This window comes from Lepisosteus platostomus, chromosome 13 (genome assembly GCF_059453375.1).
Source record: "Lepisosteus platostomus isolate fLepPlt1 chromosome 13, fLepPlt1.hap1, whole genome shotgun sequence".
NCBI classification, from domain to species: Eukaryota; Metazoa; Chordata; class Actinopteri; order Semionotiformes; family Lepisosteidae; genus Lepisosteus; species Lepisosteus platostomus.
The window spans coordinates 1,483,769-1,490,603 of record NC_142623.1 but is presented as its reverse complement, the minus strand read 5'-3'; the positions used below and the strand labels follow the sequence as shown (position 1 = coordinate 1,490,603).

Here is a 6,835-nt window from a genome sequence, read left to right as displayed (position 1 = left end):
GTGGCTCGAAAAAATTGCAGGCTCTGTCCTGGAAGCAGAGGCCGGAGGTCGAGATTGTGCAACAGCGAAATGACCCCGATCGAGACCAGGAGTGGCCTGAGAGAGGGATGACGGCGTGTGCCTTAATTATCCTTGGATCACTGTGGAACTGGATCACAGAAACATGCACACGCATGCAATGATGACCGAATGTAAAACCGCTGCAGGTGATGGGATAAAGCGAACTGCAGTTAGATTGTTCCCACGCGTGCTGTCCAGGCACAATGCGCACTCCGGTGCTGTCCTCCCGCAGCTTCGCGGCACGTTACCGAAATCCTCACGCTTGGCTCGTGTCATGGTGGCCGGTAGAAAAGCGAAGTCTCGATGAGAGGGCCGACAGCAGTCTGTGTCGTGCGTGAAGCAACCCCGGCTCCCGCTGGGATCGGAGCGCGCTTGCTCCCGTCTCTGAGCAGCGGGCAATGACTTCGCACCGCAGGACCGAGCCTCCGCGCGGGCGAGTCTCCGGAGGGGGTGACGTCATTTCCGCGGCTCTGCTCCCGCAGGAACCCTGTGACGTCAGCACACGCGCTTCGGGAGCTGCCGGCTGCAGTCAGAGGTAAAATAGTTTGGTTTTTTTAGAGGAAGGTGAAGCATGATCAGGCAGGTTTTCGGCACTTTTCAAGGGGGAACGCCATCGTTTTTATCCTTTCGTTGTCATGTCCGGTGTTGTCGGGTACTCCAGTATTAGGTTTCGAGCTTTATTTTCGTTTATTTTTGGTCCATTAAAGAGATGGTAATTGCTTAAAAAAACGTGAAAAATCTCGACGTCAAGGCCTTTTAGGTTGCTGGTGAATAACGCTTAAATGGATTGCCTATACTTAATTTAAGGACCCTTTGCTACAGCGTAGTTTACAGTGCATTGAGGAATATCTGGGTTGTGAGATGTCTAGTCATGCGTTCGAAGCCAAGATCCTCTCAAGAAAGAGCTGCTCGAGGGTCTCGGATCAGTTAGCTACTGAAAACCAAATAGGCTGTTTGAACCGCAGGCCCCTCTCGTCCGCCATCCCTCTGACTTCATATCTAGTGCCATTGAGATGTAAGATGGAAACTAGGCTATTAAATACACTTCCCCGTACTATAGAACGTTTTTAGCGAATGTCTGTTGAGTTTTCCTTCTTCCTTGCAAATGTATTCTTTTGCTGATTATGACAGGGGACAATGTGATGGTCGCAACCATCTTTTTACATGAAAGTGAAGAATGTGAGAGGAAGCTTGGAGAGAAGAACAACAGCCCTCTGCATTGCTTTGGGACTGACGGGAGTGCTTCCCAAAATGATTCAGTTACACCCCATCTTTTCATCTGTAGACTCTGGTTTCCAAGCGTTTATAGTCAATAGATTGTAGGTGGTGGGGAAAGAAACAAACAGATTCCCACGTTCTTGTAAGGACAATCCGTGAGCGGTAAAGTGGATTTTGAACAGTGAAGCGAGCCTTATGATTTAAAAAAAAAGTACAGCCCTCCAAACATCGGGAAAACTTCACAAAAACTCTTTTTTTTAAGGAACGCGACCAATCTAAACTAACGGGGCGTGCATTCTAATGGATCGGAGTCAAGCAAGTGTATAATACTGTCAAAACTAATCCGTGGTGGCCGAGTCACAAGACTCAGCTCTATACGTGTTCCAAAAATACAGCTCTAACTCTTTTTGTATTTACTTTAACTTCTAAAGCCTGTTAGCTTGATTTAAAAGAAATACATGCTTGTCCGACAGTATTTCCCTTCCAGTATTTCCGAATTGCACTCCCTCGCACTGTTGTATACTTTGCAGTTAACGAAAAAGGCTTGTAAATGATCATTATTGTGACATTCCTAGACAATGCAAGGCATGTTCTTGTTATTTATGCTGGTTTTTATTTTTATTTTTGTTTTTCCTTTATTTTGTGTACTCCAAGAATGACATGCTGTACAACTTACTCATACCCATTTCTTAGCAGGTGTCATGAAGAAGGATGCATGGTATTGTGTGTTTTTGTCACTTCCCCCTCTGGAAGTATGTAAATGTTACAAAGCAAATTTAAGCAGGTATTTAGTGCTCATATAATGAAAGACTACTTTAGAAAATACAGCGAAGAAAAAGTGCCTTATTTAGATTCCTAAGGGATATTGTATTTTTTTCTTTTGGATTAGAAAATTGGCCCATTGCATTACCATTTGCACAAAACAAGACATTGTAAAACTATGTTTCTTCTTGTATAATGACAACAATGCTACAACTGGATATCTAAATCAAAAAGTCTGTATTTGCTAAAAGGATATGTGACTGCCTCTACATTTTTCAAATGAGTAATCAGTGCACCTTGGTGCTGATTTTGAAGGATTGCTTTTATGTAAGTTCTGTTTTCTGTCTAATGTACTATGTAGCAAACTATAGGATATTTGTTTTTTCTTTGAAATTGTCTATTACATGCACTGTCTGTAATAGGAAGTGGGTATAAAATGCACTCCTGTTTTTCTTGTGATTTTAAAAGATTTTTTTTCTTTTGAAACTAAAACTACAGTACTTGATTGTATTGATACCACATCAATAAAGAGTATCTTGTATATGTGTTTTGTCTTCTTATTACGTCTATTATTATTTTCATTAGTGTGGTGTAGTATTATAATAGGGTAACTAGTCAGAATTGCAATAGTACAATTTAAGAGACTTAACTCACTGGTTTTGCCTGGAAAAAATGATTGAATCACCAAATGTTCCCCTCACATAAAATATCCTTCCAGACTGCCTTCAAACCTAGAAATGATAAATAAACATATGATCCTACAGGAGAGTGCCAAAATATTTGTAGATCTCTGAAAATATCCCACAGGGAACATCCTGCAGGACTTTTTCAGGAAAAATAATGGAATCCCGAAGAAGCCTTTTGGGATATGATAGAGATTTTACCCCCAGAATATAAAAGATTCTAGAGGCATTCTGCAGGACATGTTTGAATCATGCAGAATTTGCATGCAGGGACTAAATCATATCTTTAAAAAAATGACTGACTGAGGCATGCGAAAAAAGAATGGGATTTTACTGTATATCCATCTTATTTGAATTTCAGTGCACATTGTAGAAGACTACAATACTCATGAAAACCAACTGCGGTTAAATCGTGCTGCACAGGACTGTTTGAGCTCTGGGTACAAGTGTATACATACTGTACAAGTGTATCACTTCAGAGTCATGCACAGTATTTCCCAACGATTGGCTCCCATACATGGGGTGTCTTTGTCATGAGAAATGATGCAATGATTTGGGGACGAACAAGATTCGAACACAGATGTGCCTTGCAAGTGATGTCCTGTGAAAGGTTTATTGTATTGGATCCAGAACAGTGGGTTTCATTTTTTTCACTTGTAATAACTTATTTTCCCCCAGTGGGTGGCAGTATCATAAGCTCTTGGGACACAAGAGTGTCCTAGAAAAGATGTTGTGTAGTGGGCAAATAGCCCTGGCGCCTCACAGCCCCTCAGTCCTGGGTTGAAGTCGAGATGGGTGGAGTTTGCATGTTCTTCCTAGGAAGAACCCCCCACCCCCCCAGGCCCATGTGAGTTTTCTCTGGCTTCTCCCATTTCCTCCCACAAACCAGAGACATGTCTACAATGTCTTAATATCTACTTGTTAAGATCCATGCTTGCATTTCAGCATTGCAAATAATATCACCAGATATCACCAAAACCTAACATACGAAATCAAACAGAGCCTGGCCAAACCATTACCAAGAGGCTTTCAACAAATTAGATTAAAATAATTGTTTTCCTTTCTCATCCTCATCTAAAAATATTGGAAAGGGTTCCAAATAAATACTGTGTGCATTCTTGTTGGGAACTTAAAACAATAAGGGGGCTTATTTTGATGTTATTGTGGGAATACACAAAGTTTCCATTGAAATGAATCCAAACTCTTTTACTTTCACTCGATGCCGAGTAAAACTCCATTATTTCAAACCATCAGCTTTATTTCACATGAGGGACAACCTAATTATAATAACTAGTTTATTGATCTTGATGCAAACGTTTTACCATATATACACTGCATTATTAGCGCAGTGTAAGTTGCACAGGTAAGTGAAAATAGGGTGCGCGGTGCACTTGCAGAGAGTGACCCATCGGTGCTATTGTCCTCAGTCACCTGATGAAGAAGAATGTAAGCGGTCTCTGTCGTTCATTCTGACATACCCATGACTCATCAGCTGAAGGCGCTTCACGATAAAACAAGGCAACAGGGAGACCAACAGAGACAGCTGACTGTAATAAACTGCAAACTGCAATAAACCTGATTTAAAGCCTCTGTATCCAAGCGAGTTTTAAGGGCGGGAGTTTTAAAAGCGCAGCAATTAATTTTTCTTTTCCAACACCGAGCGTGCTGCAGTAAGGTGACGCAGCGAAACACGCCCCTTTTTTCCCCGCGTGGTTGTGATTTTAATGGTTGATGTTCTACGTCGCTTTTGTTTGTTTGTTTGTTTTTCTTTTTCTTTCTTTTCTTCTTTGGACGCGAGGTCCCGCCTCGCGCTGGGGCCACCCAGGCCGCCGGCGCCGCCCCGTCGCTTTAACGTGTGTAGTACGTCACCGGCGCGGCGGGTGACGTGGAGCGCAGGCCCCTCCCCGCCGAGCGGAGGGGGGGGAGGGAACGAGCGAGCGAGCGAGCGCGAGAGGGAGGGAAGCAGGCAGGCTGGCTGGGTCGCTCGCGGCGCTCGGAGCAGACGACGACGACGACGACAACAACAGCGGCGGCAGCAGCAGCAGCCGCCAACGGTCACGGCAGTAAAACGTCCACTTTTCTCCGGGGGTTGTCACGGGATTTCAATGAGCAGCCTGCCCTTTGTAAGTCCGAGTCCCCGCTTTTCCTCCCGCCTCTTCCCTGGCTCCGGGGTGGCCCGTGTGTGCGTGTGTGCGCCGGGGAAAGTGCGGCGAGGGCGCCGAGGCGAGGCGGCAGCCATTAGGAGTGAGCGTCGGTATAATCTGCTGCCGCTCGCCGGTCTCATCTTTCGGCTCTAATTGCTTGATGGGGTTTTTTTTTTTTAAATCATTCCGGTCTGTGGCTTGCACTGCCGGCGAAGGTGTTTTCCGTTTCCTTCGATCCTCTGCTCGTGTGTCGTGGTGGGTCCGGGCGAGGCTTTTTAATTCCGAAGGGGGCAAAAAAGATGATTGATATATATACATACGTGTGTCTGATCCGAAAACGGCCTCACGACGTGTAGCTCCCTTTGTTGGGACTTCATAGTTCCAGCGATACATGTGTGTGTATATATATATATTAGATGAAGTTGTACGTGTTTCGTGGGCGTTAGGGTTACTACTAGTCTGCTTGTTCGCAACTTCCTGATGTCTGTTTAAAGAAGAGTCTGTTTCCATGTGGAGGTTGCAAAGAAAAAAAAAACCTCAACGAAACTCCTTGAAGTAGTCTGAAAAATAATTATCCCAGCGTGGCGAAAAACAAAAATAGCGTCCGTGGAGGAGGGGGGGGACGAGTGCGAGTTTGTCGGGGTTCATTGGGAGGGGAGAACAAAGCCGTTTAAAAGGCTTTTTTTTAATTGGAAAAACGCGACGCGATGTGCTTGCTGGGTTAAAGGGATTTAAAAAACCCGTGCGAGGCTTGAAGCCTGAGCTGTGCATATACATGGACTTGAGTCTGGGGAGGGAGAGAGACGGCCGACATCTTCTGAGTGTGTGTGTGTATATATATATAGTCTTGGCTTGCAAAGAAATCGGTTCTTTCGGAAGAGCATTGCATTGCAAGAGCCTTACAACGGGCTTGCACACATGCATGTATATTTACACGCCGTGTGTATGTATGGCTGTAGTTGTGTGCGCGAAATTGGCTCTCTGCTGTCTGGGGGGGGAGGGAGGGTAGGTCGTGAAACAGCTGTCACTGAAATGCGTCATCACCACGTTGAAACTCCGCTGCGAGCAGGCAGGACCAGCATCTCGCCTGCTGACGCGAGTTCGGCCTTTTTCTTTGGGTTTCGTAAGTCATTTGCAGAACAAGGAGCGGTGTGTAACTTGAAACCGAGGCGCAGAGCCTGGGCTGGCTGGGTCTGGATCCCCGCGTCACATCTCCGCGCACTAAGCGTCAGCACAGTAATCACAATAACAGGAATTGAGGATGATGATGATGATGACCGCCGGGCGTCGTCTCCTGCCCCGGCTCTAGGTCACTTGCCCTTGTGCGGGAATCCACGCCACGGTCAGCGGTGTCCCGGCCTGGGGCCCACTCGTGCAGATTCACGGGCTGCCACGGCCCTGCTGAGTGGAAGGTGTTGTTTTATTTAATTGTTTTTTTTAAAAGGGGGAGTTATCTGTGCGCCCTTGATGACGGAGGGGGCAGATCTCTGAAGGTCTCGCTTTCATTGTTCACGCGGCTCTCAGCTGGGGCGGCCAGCCCACTCCGCGAGTGGCGTGGGGGGCTCTCCGGATATTTGCATGCAGCTGTCGGCGTTGCGGTTCGGGACGTGGAGGGTGGTTGTCACCGGCGCCCCCCCCAGAAGGTCACTTGTCGTGAATCAGCATGCAGCCCCACCCCGCACCCCTCGCTGCCTGGCTGGCCGGGTTGGTCGGTCGTCTCCGTGGTCAAGCCCGGCCAAGTGGCGTTTTGCGGAGTGTCTCTGACCTGTCACCTGTCCGCAGCTCTCCGGCAGGGCGCCTCATTGAGACTGGCTGTGCTCCCCCACTCTCTCCTTTTAAATGTGTTTTTCGCAGGTGAAATTGTATGGTTTTTTTTTAACATTGTTAAATGGACATCTTTTTTTTTTAATCAAATCTTTAATTTACACTCCACTTCGGAAGTCCAGTGGGCCCTCTTTCTGTCTGGTG

At 46.2% G+C, this 6,835-nt stretch overlaps 1 protein-coding gene across 1 annotated transcript in view; it reads left to right on the top strand.

Moving 5' to 3' along the window:
* The first annotated feature begins 4,643 nt into the window (after positions 1-4,643).
* ptp4a2b (protein tyrosine phosphatase 4A2b) overlaps positions 4,644-6,835 on the top strand; it is a 34,283-nt gene continuing 32,091 nt past the window's right edge. The window contains exon 1 of the mRNA XM_088602470.1: positions 4,644-4,846. The gene's annotated coding sequence lies outside the window, so the exon portion shown is untranslated. The remainder of the gene's footprint in view (positions 4,847-6,835) is intronic.